Source organism: Oxyura jamaicensis, chromosome 1, assembly GCF_011077185.1.
Source record: "Oxyura jamaicensis isolate SHBP4307 breed ruddy duck chromosome 1, BPBGC_Ojam_1.0, whole genome shotgun sequence".
NCBI lineage: Eukaryota > Metazoa > Chordata > Aves > Anseriformes > Anatidae > Oxyura > Oxyura jamaicensis.
The window spans coordinates 70,247,580-70,264,774 of NC_048893.1; the positions used below are offsets into that span (position 1 = coordinate 70,247,580).

General features: G+C 39.5%; 1 protein-coding gene across 1 annotated transcript in view; it reads right to left on the reverse strand.

The window, feature by feature from the left end:
- Positions 1–15,289, reverse strand: part of PPARA (peroxisome proliferator activated receptor alpha) — a 42,564-nt gene extending 27,275 nt beyond the window's left edge. Inside the window, exons 1-2 of the mRNA XM_035308882.1 lie at positions 15,133–15,289; positions 11,867–11,993 (exon numbers count right to left, since the gene is read on the reverse strand). The gene's annotated coding sequence lies outside the window, so the exon portion shown is untranslated. The remainder of the gene's footprint in view (positions 1–11,866; positions 11,994–15,132) is intronic.
- Between the last annotated feature and the right edge of the window lie 1,906 nt (positions 15,290–17,195).

Below are 17,195 nucleotides of genomic sequence, written 5' to 3' on the forward strand. Positions count from 1 at the left end.
GGCACACCCTACACAGAAAGAGAAAGAGACAGGAAAAAAGTGACTCAGCAAGGGGGTTGGGGGGAGTAGGCAGATTGAAAAAATACAGAGGCCAATGACATAATCACTAGTGGTCACTATACAACTACTTTGCATTTACTGAGCCAGCTTCATTCCCTGTTGGCATCTCCCTGTAGCTTCTTTGCAAGATTTAGTGAGAGGGAAGAAGCTACTTCATGGGTCCTGCCTCTCTGAAGTGGAATCTCATTGCCTATAATATATTAGAGAAGGATAAATGTCTTTGAACGATTCATCCCCCATTTATATGCAACATTTGTGCTTCAAAACCGCTTAGCAGCTTTCTATAACTTCATGTTTATATATTCATTATTTCTTCATTTTTTTAAAAATTATGTAACACATTCATTTTATATAGTTGTAACGATTTTTTGGTTTTGTCAACATTGCTGTTCAAGAAGTGAGTAGTAACAGAGCAGCAACGGCACTGTCCAGGAGGTAATTAAACTATTTCTTCCAAATTGAATACCCTCTCACAGGACTGAAGCAATTACTAAGGGAGAAGAAAAAATAAAAAGCAGGAATTAATTTTCAGCAAACAAGCATCTCACCTCACGTCAAGCACCTCACTTAAACATCTGAGTAATGCAGAACTCAATGGACTTTCCAGAGTGTGACTGGTCTTTGAGACCACAAATTTCAAAGTAGGACTTTTCAACCAGATCACTTCCCCAATCCAGTGCACTGCAAAGCCTTACAAATATTTGTGCTGGCTCAACACAGGGAGCAGAAAAAGCAGTTGGCTGTACTGCACAGCCAACAAATGTATTTGTGGATGTGCAGACTGAATCCTCTCTGAATAATCCAATGACTGTATCAACAGTCTAGGCTTCTAAATTAGGCTTTTGCATTGCCTGAAGTAAAGTAGCCCTGCCACTTAAGTGGCTGTTGAGAGCAGAAAATTGCTCTACAGATCAGACAGCCTCTGTATTAGACTAAGCAGTATAATCTTTTGATATGGCCACAGGACTTCCCTATAGGCTGGGGAGCTCATGCACATCCCAGTTATTCATCATTCTCCCAACAGTAAAAATCTCTTAGAAATCCAGTAAATGGAAGATACAGGCATTTACTCTCAGCTGAAACAACAACACTCCAGGCTTCCCACTCCTGAAAAAATAATAATAATAATAATAATAATAAAAAGTTCCAGTGCTAGAAACTCTGAAAGATGTCATTTAGCTCAAAGAAAAAATAAAACAACATCTTACCAAATGGCTTCCTAACAGCAGGAATTTTTATATTCAACAAGCCCCTCAAGAGCAGGGGAAATAGGAACTCAGTTGAGAACACTGTACATTTATATATATGACATCTACACTGACTAAATATTAGACCAGGAAATACATTTCATCTGAATTTTGTATTTGATCCACAACATTAGCCTACTCAGCCTCTAGCAGACAGATCTTGACTTATAATGTACAGAAATACCACAGCTCCGAGTTATCAGTATGATGAGATCTGAAGCCTGTCTTTAAATTAGCCACTGCTAACCCCTTGAACAACAGGAGCCAGATTTGACTTTGTCAGCAACAGGACATAAAGGTTTTGCAACCTTGTCTTCAGGCTCCAGAGACAAGACTTACAGGTCTATCACCTCAAGTTTACATTTATCTGAAACAATACTTGCTTTCTTCCACATAAATGGACATGAGATATATCAAATATGACAGTACTCAAATTTGCACCAAGGTCCTTCTGATGAAACAAAAATTCCATTTTTCTTAGTTCATTTCTTTAAAGAATGGAGATTGTGTTGTTGCTTGAGCTGACACAAAGCTCAAACAGATTAACATCTTTATTTTTGAATAGAATACCCATATGACATTCAGAGATTTTGCTTTGTTTTTTCCTCCTCTAAATGTGAATCTTCATATCCAAAAGGTGAATACCTCACTAATTTCTGTAACTGGACATAGAAAGATCAGCCTTTACTTTTCATCCCTAGTGAAGGCTAAGCAGAAACTTATTTCAGAAGTAGCTATATGCCAAAGTAAAGCATTTAAATCTCTCTTTTAAATCTATGTCTGCTGAATCCTTTAAATTCTTCTAAGACTTGACTAGTCAGGAATTCAGAACAAGTCAACAAACTACCGAATATTATATCAGGACTATTGGTAAGCAAGCCTGTTAACTTTCACTTTCCTATTTTCTTCAAAAAGTGCTTTGATGGGGTCTTTGCCTTAGTTTTTAATTACAGTACAACCCAGTCTGATCTATAGATGATTCCTGACTCTAAAACAGGTAAGTGCCAGCAAAGTCATAAGGGAAAAATCTTCCCTTTCCCTGTGGAAAAATCTTCTGTCTTCCTTTAACTTTTGCTGCCGAGATGCCCAGAAATCCTGAAAAATGGTAATTTGTGATTTTTTGCCTTTCTCTGTTTATCCTGGTTCTGGTTCCACTTTTACAGAAAATAATGAGCACTGACACGTGGTTGAGAATTGACTACGTGCTTAGTATTATAGAATAGGCATACTAAAATTAACATGACATTAAAAAAACAAAAAACAGCCTATACAACAATATGTGGGAAGTTCATTCAATTTACCATGAAAGCAATTATTCAGATTGGAATTAGTAACACCCCATATTTTTGAGGCATCAGTACAGATATATTGATGTATATTTTATTCATACAAGAATTAACCACAATAGGAATGTGCTTCAAGAAACCCACTGCAACATCTTAGTAATCACAATGTTACAGAGAACGTGGTGTTCTCTGATATGTGCTGTCTTTCAAGTCCCCACAACTACTTCTTACAGCTCATCACAGTTTCTAATAAAACCCCCACTTCACTGTTATATATACATCTATGCTTGCTGCACACTCTACATTTTTTTCTTTTCCTCTCTCCAAACAATCACTGGCTTTGCTCTTTATTCAATGCTGTTTTAGTGTCCATGTCTCTTCAGGTCCCTGTTATATCTACTCAAATTATTCCATACTTGAACAAGATTCAAATGATTAAACATGTTAATCATAGCAGTCATAGCAGTTTGCACTTCAAGCTTTAACAGATTCTAAATCATTAATGACAGCATCTTGTAGGCAATGCAGCTAAAATAATTTAGTGTTTAGCACAAAGGTGCTTTTTGTGTTTGCTGAACACTTACATGTGAAGACCATGACTTCTGAGAACCAAAGATACGATGCATCATTTAAGAGGCCATTTTTTGTACATGTACATTAAAATCTAGGATTAGATTTATGATTGATATTTGAACCAATGCAAGGTCACATTCAGACAAACATGACATTTATGTATTTGCTATTTGATCCAAGACCAAGGTCACGTTCACACAAATGTGTCATCTGAGTACTTACTATATTTTTATTACCACGTTAATGAACTCAAAGCGCTTCTACTTTCCCCATCTGTCCCCAAACTCCTTATTCATTTTTGAAAGTCATCTGGCTTTTTTTAAGTTTTGCATTACTGTCCAAACATCTGACAAGCTAACTACCTAAGCCAGTATTTTGAATCAATTAACAGCTAGGAACACCCAGACTTCCCAAGTCAGTGTGCTCAAACTGAGGATAAACCTGCTTGCATAGTATGGCCAGAATTAAGAGAAGTTAAAAAAAAAAAAAAAAAGTCTTATGAACTGCATGAACATATTAGATGTCATAAAACCATTATTGATGCTCTTTTCTAAAAATAGTATGTAAAAGTAAGTTTTAGTGGTTAAGTCAAAGTTGGTTCCTATGTGTACAGCATTTACAAACACATCTGTCTTAACACGCTGCTCACTGGGAAACAAGGTCATTGAGACTAAATTGAAATGTTGCAATTGTTCCCTTACATGTGTGAGTAATGCATCTCAGATTATGCAAAGTGACTTCTCAACAATTTTCTAACCATACCCTGACATTCCACAGAAATTTCCTTTGTTGAAGGATAAAGATAAGGCAAATACAAATTTGTAAAATTTGTATTTTACAAATACAAATTTGGGTAAAAGGCAAATACAAATTACATTTTAATGTGGTGACTAAATGATTATCTCTAACATAATCAATTTTTGAGTAAATAAAATGTAAGTCTATTGCTAAGTTTCCTGCAGAGTATGTTTTTACTACATATGGTAAAAATAAACTTCAGAGGGTGAAATGTTAAAGACATCTGTGCAAATAAAATTGTCCATTAAAATTATGATTTGATTAATATAGAAGTAGTGCCAGGCAGGTTTTTTGGTCATTTTCCATTAAACATATCGATGATGCTGTTACATCTGCTGTAAACCTCTATAACTCAGAAATTTTACTTGTTCCTGTGCTTGATTTAAAACAAAACAAAACAAAATCACAACAAATCACTGTCCTATTCAAAACGACATCATAACTTTTACAAGCAAAGATGTCTAGCAGCTCTTACTAACAAATGTGAGACTTTAGACAGACTATTTATAAAAAGAAATAAAAACCAATTGCCATTAAATTATGGAATCAAGCAAAGTCTTAGGTGATTTAGTGAGAAGCGATTTCTAAACCTTCAATAACATTGTAACAACCTTTAGGGTTCACGTATATGCATGGATGTCTTCAAATGTGTTCTTATAAACTAGGATAAAATAATTGCATTTGTTTTATCTCCTCAGACCCTTATGTGTGGTAGCAATTGGTATATATTGTCAATAATTTCTTCCTGGCAGGACTGGTAATAACATACTCTTAAAACTAAAATTCTTGGTGTCTTGTAAATAGAAATACTTGCCTTAAGTATAAATTCATAGTAAAACGAAGGCTGAGAAATAGTTAACTCATCATTTGTTTTGTGAACATACTTATTATTCCTGTATGATTTCACACTTGCTTATTCTTCAGCAAAGCAAAGCAATGTTCCTACAACAAAAATACTTCAACTGAACACAAATGCTAGGTCTCAAATATTGCAACACAATCTACAATACTTTAAGGATACCAAGTAGTTTTGTTACATTGTAAAGAGATTTTTGAAGTTGTATATAACTGAGTTTAAACAACATGATAAAAACGTGACAGCATTATGTTGTGATGGTAACTAAATGTGGGAGGTAGAATTCATACTGGTATTCACTGTCAGTTGCATTAAAACACTGGAAAAGGGGTAACTGCTGTTAGAAGAAATAAGACGCTTTAATTTCTATTGATTTGCTTCCCAAGACCTAACATTTTCATACCATTGTAACCCCATGTCATCCTATTGTGACTCCCTGATCTTTCCCTTCCTCACAATACTTTCCTCCCCCCACACAATGTCCCTGAACTACTGACTGGGCAAACAGTGAGCACAAGCTGTAAGCTGGCTCAGAGCTGCATGTTGCAACCAGTGCTCTTGTGCTGATTGGCAATTAACAGGCCAAATGGAACAGAGAATCGTTGAGTTCTTACTGTGTCATTTCCTCAGCTGGGTCAATAATGTGTTTTCCCTCCTTCTGTCCAGTTACCAACTTCCAAAAAAAAAATTGTGCAACTCCAATGCCACTCCTCTGTCAAATTTGGCAAGACATGCAGATTCAAAGTTATTGGAAGAGGAAGGCAGACTGTACTGCATATACCTGACTTTTTGAAGTAGTAAGACTAAAAGAGATGAGAAAGTAATTCTGAAGACAGTTATTAATACAGCTGATTATGAGCATAACTCTTCTTTTGCACTTACTAAGGTTTGTAGAATATACAAATGGATGCCTGTTAGTACTTGAAGTACTGTTCTAGTTTTCCAGGATCCCTCAATTTGACTCCTAATTGCATACTTTATTAAGAAAAAGACAATTGGGTGTCCTTGAAATAGTGTTTAAATATTCACTTTCACTGAGGACTTCTGACCTGTGGGCAAAAATAGTAGTTCTTACAGATTCTAATGGCAACATCTTTCCTGAATAAAGAAAAGAGCCATTGTCTTGAAACAATACTTTTTCATCGAGAGAGAGAGATGGATTCAATTAAAATGACTCAATGCAAACAGATGAAAGATGGTTTGGATTTTCTAGAATGTTTGTTTAAGATCATTCCTTTTATCACTGAGATCATGCAAAGCTTCAGTTGAATCTTCACTGTCCTTCAACCACAACCTGGGACTTGAAATCCCCCTTCTTTAGGAGCACCTAGTCAGATAAAACTTATCCACCTGGTAAATTCCCAAATTTTGCAATTCTGATTTCATTACACAAGCCCCATCCTCAACAATCAAAACAAAAAAACCCACAACTTTGCATCTGTATGTATAACTACAGCAGCTCTCCTGCTTATGACCAGCATTCCTTTAAAAGTACATGAAGCCCTTCAGTTTCCTTGTTTCATCTACTGCTTAAACTTCCATCTAAGGTTTTGGCCTGGAACAAAAGCAAAGTTACTTTGATATCTAATGCTGCAACTTCTGATTCAGAGATCAACAACAAGAAAAATCTTTTTTTGCCTCAAGTATACATCCTTTTCAGTTTCCAGCACTCTCCCCATCCCTAAATCTCAGGTTTCAGTTTTTGGCTTTACCCCAGCATGCTCAGCTTCAGTAGTCTTTCAGCTGTCTTATCCTTCTCTTTCATAAGCCGTGTCAACCCACCCTCAAATCACCTCCTTCATCCCCTCGGGTCCTCTAGTCTTCCATCTCAGCTCCTTTAGTATCTGCACAGCTGCACTCTTCTCACCATCTGCAACCCCTTGCATGATTCATCATCAAACGTAACAGACCATGATTATTCACTATTTGAAAAGCTACAGTGGAATTTACATCTGTTTCTGGAAGAGATTCAAGAAGCCTGAATTCGCGTTCTTAGTGGAGAAGAACACCACTGTGTATTTTCTGTGGTTTTATTTCACTGATAAACTTCATTCCCCTGCCCAGAAATACTAGCAAAGCATGTTTGATAACCTAAATTCAGCTTAGTAAGATTTACATCCAATAAAAGAGACTGACCCTCAGACAAGATATTACAGATTAAGGTTCTTTCTTCTGGAAATTATTTGAGTAATCCCAATGAGCTAGCTTTTGTACTCTTCTACCAGTAGACTAATGTCTTCTATAAACAGCACCTGGAATTGCTTGGCTTACTTATTCTTCAGTGTATTACAATTTTATTCATTCCTTCAGAGTATTTTTTACATGCTCTCATTGCTCAATGATTACATTTAAAAAATAAAATAAAATAATAATAATAAAAAAACCAACTGCTGAAAATAAACTAAGTTTGATTTAATGGCATGCCACAACTCAGAGTACCCAGAGTGGAATGTGAATCAAAATTCTTTCACTTTTTTTTGTTGTTGTCAAGAAAAAAGTCTTCAGTTTTGTTCCAATAATTTAGAAATTCCTACCATACAAAGCTTTTCTGCATGATAAATATATCACCCAGAAACAAAGTTTACACTGAATTAACATTGCGGACTGGAGTCCTAGCAACAGGTATGAGTGCAATGAATCTACATCTTTTGGCAAATGGAAATCAAGTACTTGTGCTTCCAAGCTACTGACATGTCAGAGGATATACTTGGTTCACATGACTTCACAGTTCTAAATCAGGTCACTTGCTACAGTATAGAGATCACAAGCCTTACACTCCTGCATGATCAAAAACATCAAAATATAACCAATTATTTTCCTGACATCTAAGCTCTCTGCTCATCCTTCACACGATGTAAAGGGTATCTACTTACTGGTTTAATAGCACTGTATTAACAATACTATCACCACTGCTGCCTGCCTGCTACTCCACCTCTCCACCCCAATTTTTTAATTTTTTTTTTTTAAACCAAGGAAGAAACTGAATTATAGCAAGGTGGGAAAAAAAAAAGACAAAAACAACTAACAAAACAATGAAACAATCTGGACAAGAAATTCTGTTTACAGAGTCCCAAATATACTTTCATATATCAGTTTGAATTTAATTTGTAAGACATTTTAGCTGACAGAATAGAACTTTGAGAAAGCAGTTACAACAGGGACAGCACTCACAGCCCTCTGCAGAGCCACAGAGAAGTTTCGGGTTGCAAAATAAAGTTGCATTAAGGGTACAGCCAACTCAATAGATCCACGACATCAAAAGGATATCCCTGCCGTAGCTCTGACATTGTCAGTCCTGCGCCTTCGCGCTCCCCTCTTCATTTCCAGCCACGCAGCTCCAGCCTACCTTTGGTCTGGCTCCTGCAATGTCTGACCTCTCTGTCCACATCTGTAAGAGTAAATAAACCAGGGCCAGAGCTCAGGCTTGAGCCATACATGTTAGTGTTCTCTCTGACACCATTTTGGCCCACAACAGCTTGGTATTCTCCCAGCCAAATGCCCAGGCCTGGTTAAGAAACAGCTATCTGTTCTGGGAGGAAGACTGTTACATGTGTGCGGTATTGCCACTTCACTCTGGGTCCAGAGAACAATCCCCAGCATATTTTATTACCTAGTATAGACACAGCCTCAGTGAAACAATCTGGCTCATAAAACTGATAGAAACGTAACACAGGAAAAATGTAAATAGCTTGAGATAGCTGAATGGACTCATTGAAGGGCAGCAGAAAGGAAGGAAGGCTGGCATCCACATGGCTGGCAGGAAATGAAAGAAGCACGAAGAGAGAGCATGCCTGATCTTTAACAACAGCTGGTGTATCAGATCAGGCTGTGATGTGCAGCTACACCTCTCACTGCAAACCTCGTATTTGCAGGGCTATCAGCAACAACACAGAGGAGACAGCTGATTCCGTTTTTTTCATACACACATATCAGGTAGAAGAGAAATAAAATGAATGATAGCTGCAACTAAACAATTCTATCTTCTTCAAGGATAATCACAATTGAATTTCAACAGGATTTATAATCTTGAGAAAATGCAATTCCCTGTAACAGTTAGAATTATGGCAGCTCAGTACACTGAAAATCAGGTGTCCAAAACAAACACTTAAAAGCTGAGAATTTGGCAGCTGTTTGAAAACATTGGCCTGTTTATGTACAGCCACATCTCTATGGAACCACAGTACACAAGAAGTACAGCTCCTGTTTTTTTCAAAAGCAGTATTCTGTGCTGCAAACTATTATTGTGCCTTAGCTACATCTTTTTATCTTTTCTAAAGCTGCTACTTGACTTGTTTCTAGTCAGTCTGGCCTGTGTAACTTCACACAGCAGTCTTTTGTTCCATGGTGGATAAGAATAATAATAAAATATTAAAAAATATTTTCCGAGGTAAAAAACAGCTCAAAATTCTTACATGCTCTTCTCTGTGGGCAGCTATGTGCAATGCGAGTACACACACTGCACCATTTTTAAGTTTCAGGTATATACAGCTTAACAGTATAACTACACTTTATGCCACTAAGCAAAATTTCCAATAACCACGATGTCAGAAACTACCACAGACAGAACGTTCTCCTGTTCACATAGCTTTCTTCTAGTGAAACTGCATCCATACAGCATCTTCCTTTTAAAACAAATCTGCCTAGGAAAACCCAGTAATACACCAAACGTATTCCAAACTGGATGTTTACCTACTGGCTAAGAAAAAGATTTGAAAAGTCACATTTAACCACTTCCAACTTTGCTGACTAAACATCACTGTCTGGTATTCTGTGCATACCTGTGCTGGTTATTTTTTGGTTAGTTTTTTTTAGGACTACTAACATTCATCATGAATCTGATTCTAGCCTCCATGAGAAACATATTTTTAAGCTGGCAATGTGTCTTCCCCTGAAAACTGCCAACAAGCCCACAATATTCTCTATGACCCGTGGGCTGCAGCACATGAGAGTGGGTGGATTTGTGGACTGCTGTAATAGAGCATTCCTCAGCCCCATTGCAAAGAATGCCAGCGAGCACTGCCTGGCAATAAATCCAGGAGTCTTAAAACCAGCCCTTTTTGACAAAACGCTCCTCTTCTCCCTCTTTCCACCCTCAAATCTAAGTTGTTTCATACTATATTTTTCAATTTAACTACTCCAGGGAATATTTTTCATACATGTCGAATAAACACACGAGGAGGCTTTGTTTTCTTTTATATGAGCCTGCACTATGACTCTAACGCCATGCACTTAACATTCTTGCTGAAGCAGTAACACTAACAGGCAAATAGGAAGTGTCAACAGTAATTGAAGTCTTCACTTTCAAAGAGCTTTTGCTAATAGACAGAAGTTTTTACCATCTGAAAACTCACAGTATGGTTTAAATTCAACAGTGTCTTCTGTGAATTGCTATACCAGTAATTTCTAGTAAATAATTAAAATGAAACAGGCAGGTACAGTCTTATTTATGTAACAAAAAAAGAACTGCAATACAAGTCTACATGCAGATATTAGAAATTTTTCAGACGGTAGAGCTGTGCTGGATGTGCAGATGTAACCATTAAGACAGTAAGCCCTGCATCAAAACCTTGATAGAATAGTTTGAAATGATTCTTTTTTTTTGGTTAAATCTAAATAACATTAGGACAGACTGTGATAACATTTTTCCATGCAAAATACATCAAACTCCAAGCTACTCACAACAGTAAATGCTCTCAGCTCCAGGATTTCATAATTTACAATAATTTACTCAGCTAGCAATTTACTTGCACACTGAACATCAGCTCTGGTTTCCTTTTACATACTTACCAACAAACTGGACTATTGAAATATGAAAATAGTGGACTAACTTGCTTTCACATGCATGTCAGCTGGCTGGAACCAAATGCCAAAAAAACTTACAACTTCAGTAGCTGCTAAAGTGCCAAGTAGCAACTCTGAGTTTCTCAAGGCAGATGCATCTTTGACCAGGCTTCTTTCACCATTTGGAAAGTTTAAGTGAATAATTTTTTAGTTTATAAATACATAAATAAAAAAAAATATGATTGTGTATCAACATTTCTAAAGAGGGATAGATAATTTGCCAAATGCTTGCAACTACTTCTCATATTGTTAGTGTTTCCACATGTATGAGACAACTTGAACTTAAAACAGTAAATTTAATGAATGTAGTACTGCAACAAACTATCTGTTTGCTTGTTCTCATCTTTCAATCTGCAACGTAAAAAAAAAAAGTTCCCACAGCTCATGCTTACAGCACTTTAAAACACAGCAAGCAACCACACAAACCAGTGATGTAACAACTTAAGCCTATATCAGGATTAGAATTACTAGTGAATTGTATTTTACAATTTGTATTAATCTGTGCAAAAGAAGCCCTTTGCTAGTCACAGAAATTATACTTCCTAGTATATTTAAAAGACACATGCAGTGCACTTATAAATAAATACTGTTTCATAAGCAGAAACCATTAGAACTGGTATGAGGAAGCAGTATCACATTTGGCAACATCTCAATGCAACATACAATCTGGTCACACAACAATCTGCTTATATCCATTTAGTGTTTTAAAAACATGCCAGATATTATGCTTTTAAGGGAGAGAGATTTTAGTTTCTAACAATCACTTTTATTTTGAGTATAGAGATGATTTAGAGCCTCACCTTACAGGATAAGTACTTTTTCACTCGGTGTCTATTCAGCATTTTACAGACCTGGTCCTGTGAGATGCTGAACACTCTTAAACACTTTTAAAAACTTATAAAATATTAAGAATTCATCTAATTAAGAATTCTACTGGGTAGCACCTTTACACAACTTCCTTCTATGTAAAAGTCCAACATAGCAACAGACACTACAACATAAGGAAATATTACTTACACTGTTCTCCTGAGATTGTGCCACCTTTCGTTTGTCAACTATTTGTTTGTACATCTTGCTCAGATTTCTTTCCTTGTCAGTTGACTACACATTAATCACTCTTTACAGAAACTGTACCTCAGATTTTTTTCTTCTCTAGTTGTTCAAAAATATTGCCAAGGTAATTCTCAGTCCATGTATTTACTCACCACTTCACGCAGCATCTTGCAAGGTTGAAACAGAAGCTGTTTTCCATAATATGTTCCCTTTCCATTTCATGTGCACATTGGTGATAACAAGGGTCTCTTCATTAATAAAGAAGTGCCAACATTCTTTCTTTAAAATAAAATTAAAAAACAGTCAACAATATTTCCCATAGCTTGCTAATCTAATTTTATTATGATATCACATAATGTACTGCTTTTTTATATTCATGTCTCTTCAGAAAAAACAACACTGTTACTTCACTTAAGCTAAACCTGTTTTGTTTGATTGTTTGTTTTTAAAATGGCTGAGGTTGTAAATACAACACTTAGTTTTACAGAAGGACTACACTGACATCTAGCTAACTAGGCTCTGTGACTGGTACATGCTAATATCATTCCAAGCTTTTTTCTTCATGCTAAAAGAAAATAAAATAAAAAGCCCTCAGTTAAGACCACTTCAGTCAAAGCCCTGTGGTATTTTAATTATCAGATATAAAACAAAATACTTTTACTCCTAAGAAGCATTCTCACAGAACTCTAAGGCTTTATGTAGACAGACTGTTATGGATCCTGAGGTACAAACACATATCCCACAAGATGTCTTCGGGGTGTGGTTGGTACTTGAAAGGCCAATCAAAAAGGGAGAGATTTTATTGTTACATACTTTACAAGGCCCGTATTGGAAAAAAAAGGCACATACATAGCTATATAAAAATAAATACTGCTTTGATTAAGTTGACTCCCCTGTCCACTCGACTCAAAAACAAATAAGTTAAATTTGGGGAGATTTTGCAAGAGCAGGCGGATTAAATTAAAAATGTTAAAATGCATGAATGCTGTAAGAACATGTTTGTATTTATAATAGATACAAATTCAACTTCGTTTATTTTCCCAGACAAGTAAGGCATTCTCTTCTTCATCTCATAACAAATATTCCAGTTGCAAGAGAAACAACTAGGAACTGAAATCACAGTAGGTAGGCCAAGGAAATGTAAACAAGAAAAAAGCCCTTTTTGCAATTTTGAAGAAAGCACTTCTAAAAATTGAGTATTTAAAAAAATTACTTTGACCTCCTTGACCACTTCAGGTAAACACTGAACACTGTAATCCAATTTCTAGAACAAAATGAATAACCTAGCCCACTTACCCTACTGTGCTGTAGGACACAATCTTCTCTAATGTTTTTGTAACACTCTACACAAAATATTAAAAGCATAACACAAATACACAACAGAAATGTAACCCCTATTCTTTGCTTTAAATTTCATAATTTCCTTGGAGAGGACTACAGTTTTGAGGGGCATGAACAGAAAATGAAGACATTAAAAAAGCAACAACAACAAAACTGAACTGCAAGTGAGAAAAAGGCTTTCAGAACATACAAGATTATCACAGGCAAGCAAAACTCTCTATGCTGCCTGAGTGTACAGGATGAGAGTCAATACAAGGCATCAGCAGATTGATAAGAACTTTTTTTTGGACTATGTCAAGTGCTCCTTCCAAACATGGGAAAAGCAAGAGACCATGCTGGCCACACAGTTGTACAAACCTCTGATAAGCTCTGGGCACGCACTCATCCTTCTGAAACAATACCTTGCACTACTTAAAATACAACAAGTTGCCACAAAAAGTAACTGAGAGCCAAGGGCTGCTGGATGGACAGCTAATGGCAACAAACAAATACTGGTTTAGCGTAAGCTTGTGACCACATCACAAGAACCACCACTGCCGTCAGTTTCAGCATGAGACCAGGTATCCTCAGTGTTAGGGCAGCAATTCAGAGTTTATAAAGTTTTCAGTTTTGCTACCTGCAAAGACCACGTGAATCACAACCCTACGATCTGTGTTCGATGCTATTAGGAAAGTCAGTGCATGTTCTTTAACACAAGTACAGTTTGATTAAATCTTTCCGTCCCGGCAAAACTTATGCAACGTCTTTATTTGTGAAGTACTACTAAGGCATCCAATGCCACTGAAGTGCCAAACATCGTTAGTCCAGATAATCCTGGCTGACGATGCCTGTACTCACATGGCTTTCATCTGAGAGCTTACTTGTGCCAGTGAGACTGTGCTAAATCTTAATATGAATACACAAGGCAAGACCTTGTACCATTCCATTTCTGTTTGAATGTTATCTTCTCCACCTGCTTTTCAGACGACAAGTGGACAGCCTGGTAGGTACCATCAGGAACACGTTTTGCTTGTCAAACCGCAGAGGGAGCTCCCACAGACCCACTCCTTGCTCCATCCTGCTCTCCTCCAGCCAACTGATCATGAAAAAAGCACACCCTGACCAGCCAAGCCAAGGCAACCTCTGAGTGCAAATCCTCCATCTGGTTCCCAAACAGGACCAGCAATTCAAACACACTGCACTGAGGCGACAAGACAGCAGCAAGCTGGCACCTTGCGTGCCAGGACATCACCTCCCATCTCTCCATTCCCTGAGCTCCAGCACCCTGACGTCTCCCTGAAATTTCTAGAATTGCTTTCTGGACTAGAAACACGAGCCTCAAACACCAGGGATGCCCCTGCTTGCCCTTGGACCCCCAGGATGCAGCCCAGCAGCAGAACATGGCAATAACGTGAAGTAAAACCAAACTAAACTAAACCAACCCAAACCAACCCAAAGCAAACCAAACCCATCCACAAAATCACAGGATCACAGGATCACAGAATGGCCAGGGTTAGAAGGGACCTTTGAAGATTACCCAGTCCAACCCCTCACCAAGCAGGATCACCTAGAGCACACTGCGCAGGATGGCACCCAGGTGGGTCTTGAATATCTCCAGAGAAGGAGACTCCACAGCCTCTCCTGGCAACCTGTGCCAGCGCTCTGTCACCCTCACAATAAAGTACCCCCTCATATCCAAACTAAACCAATCCAAACTAAAGCAAACTGATCAAACCAACCCAAACCAACTCCCCCAAAACAAACCAAATTAAACCAAACCATCCCAAACCAAACCAAACAAACCAACCCAACCCAAACCAAAGTAAACCAACCTAACCCAAACTAAACCAAACCATCCCAAACCAATCCAAACTAAACCAAACCAGCTCAAACCAACCCAAACCAGAATAAACCAACCCAACCCATTCCAAACAAATCCAAACTAAAACAAACCAAGTTAAACCAACCCAATCCAAACTGAACCGAACCAAATTAAACCCAACCAACCCAAGCTAACCCAACTTAGACCAGCGCGAGCCCACCCCCGGCCCCGGCCCCCGCTCCCGCCCCCGGCCGGGAGCCCCCCGCCGCCCCGTACCGTGCTCAGGCCCTGCCCGCAGCCGCCCGTGGAGGCGTTGCCACCGCCCGCGGCCGCTGGGCGCCCATGGGCGCGGGGGGCGGGGCCCGGCCGCGATCGCGACGCCTCCCAACGGCGGCTGCCCGCGGGAGGTGGGGGTGCTGAGAGGAGGGGGGCGGCGGCACTGCGTCCTGCACCCGAGCAGCGGCCGTATGACAGGTACCGGAAGTGAGGTCGCGGCACACACCTCCCGCCGCGGCCACGCGCCATTGGCTGGGCGCAGGGGGGGGGGGGAGAGCGGCGCGGGCGGGCGCAGCGTGAGCTCCCCGGGGTGCAACTCCCCCCCCCCCCCCGGCCCCCCCGGGGGCCGTCCCCCCCCCCCCCCCCGCGGGGGGGGGGGGGGGGGGGGGGGCGGGAGCGCGGCGACGAAGCTCCCCGTCAAGGGCAGATAAAGGGCAGCGGCGCAGGGGGCGAAGGCGGCCGTGTGGGGGTGACGTCTGCGCTCATCGTCCGCTGGTAGCCGCTCGCCCGAGCTGCTTTTGGCGCGGGGAGCCGCGGCGGCGGCAGCGGCGGAACCCCCGCCTCAGCACCAGGGCCCCGAGGCCTTCTCTGGCCGGAGAGGAAGAAAAAGGGGGCTGCTTCGGGGTGCCGCCGGGGCAAGACCCCTCTGGGGACGTCGGCGGTGTCTCGGCACCCAGTGAGGACGAGGAGGGCCCGCAAGGGGCTTGGTGTTCTGGGAGTTAATCCCAGGCAGCACTTAGTACACCTCCCCTCTTGAATAAAACCTCAAGCAAAGCTCTGTGAAGGCCTTTGATTTCTTGAATCTCGTAAATCTTCAAAAGGTAACACAAACCACAAGCACTGTGCTTTGGCTTTTTATCCCCCTTCTGCGCTTTCATTGCTCCATGCATATTGCATTTCTCGATTATCATCATAATTGTTGTGGTTATCACTACAATAAAAATAGAAATCACTAGATTATTTTTTAATAGTAAACTACATTTTTACTTTCATGTTCTCACTCATTACTGACTGTAGTAGCCAAGGACAGGGATGTCAGGAGGAGAGAACACGGCTTGTTTCATACATTTCCAAGGAGAAGTTCATTTACTCATATCACACATGCAAACGGGGCTTCTGCTTATTTTTACTGCATGGAATCACTTTATGATAGCTCAGAAAACAGAAACAGGACCAGAAGGGAAGGAAAGAGAGCTCTGCACTGGAGACACCACTGCATCAAACACCATAGATCATTAAGGTTGTAAGAGACCTCCACCATCATCTGGGCCATCTTCAGTTCCGTACATTTCTCGGCCGCTAGGTTAAGCACTCGGAACTGGATACTGGAGCATTCACTAAAGAAACAGCAATGAAAAGAGGGTAGAAAACATCCAGGAGGCATGCCTCCGTGAAAAGCGGCAAAAGGCACTATTAACAGCAGAAAACTGAAGTTAAGGAAAGCTGACACATTTATAGTAAGTTAAAGCTTCTTCAAAGTGGTTTTGGTCACAGCCTGACTTCTCAACCAGTTGTGCTTCTCCAAGTTCCACCCCAAACCAGGCCAACACCCAATGCTGCAAAAATCAGCTGGTTTAGAAAGTTAATTCCTAATTTTAACACCTACATATTTCCTCACAGTGTGTGTGTAAGAGAGCTCAGCTGATAAAGAGAATCAGGGACTATAAAAGATCTTATCTGAGCAGATGAGCTTTGCTTTGCTTTTGTTTCTGTTTGTCCCTCCTGCCCCTACCTTCCTCCCTCCCCCCAATATATCCAAACATAATGAACTTCTGTACAATTACAAATATATATTGTTAGATTGGGTGCTTGATCAGCTCTTAAAAACAGAACTGTTTCCCCTCTTGTTCTGTTAAGGAAGCTGTGGAGAGTGAGGATACTAAGTATCTACATTGAACTAGCTTTAGGTGGTCTGTTCACATGCATGCGACTACTACTGGCCTTGGAGATGACAAGCACTAAGGTGAAATTCGCAAAAAGAAAGAAAGAAATCTTCATCTTGTACTTGGTCACACATTAATGTGATCCCCAATTCAGTAAAGCCATTAAAATATTTATTGACA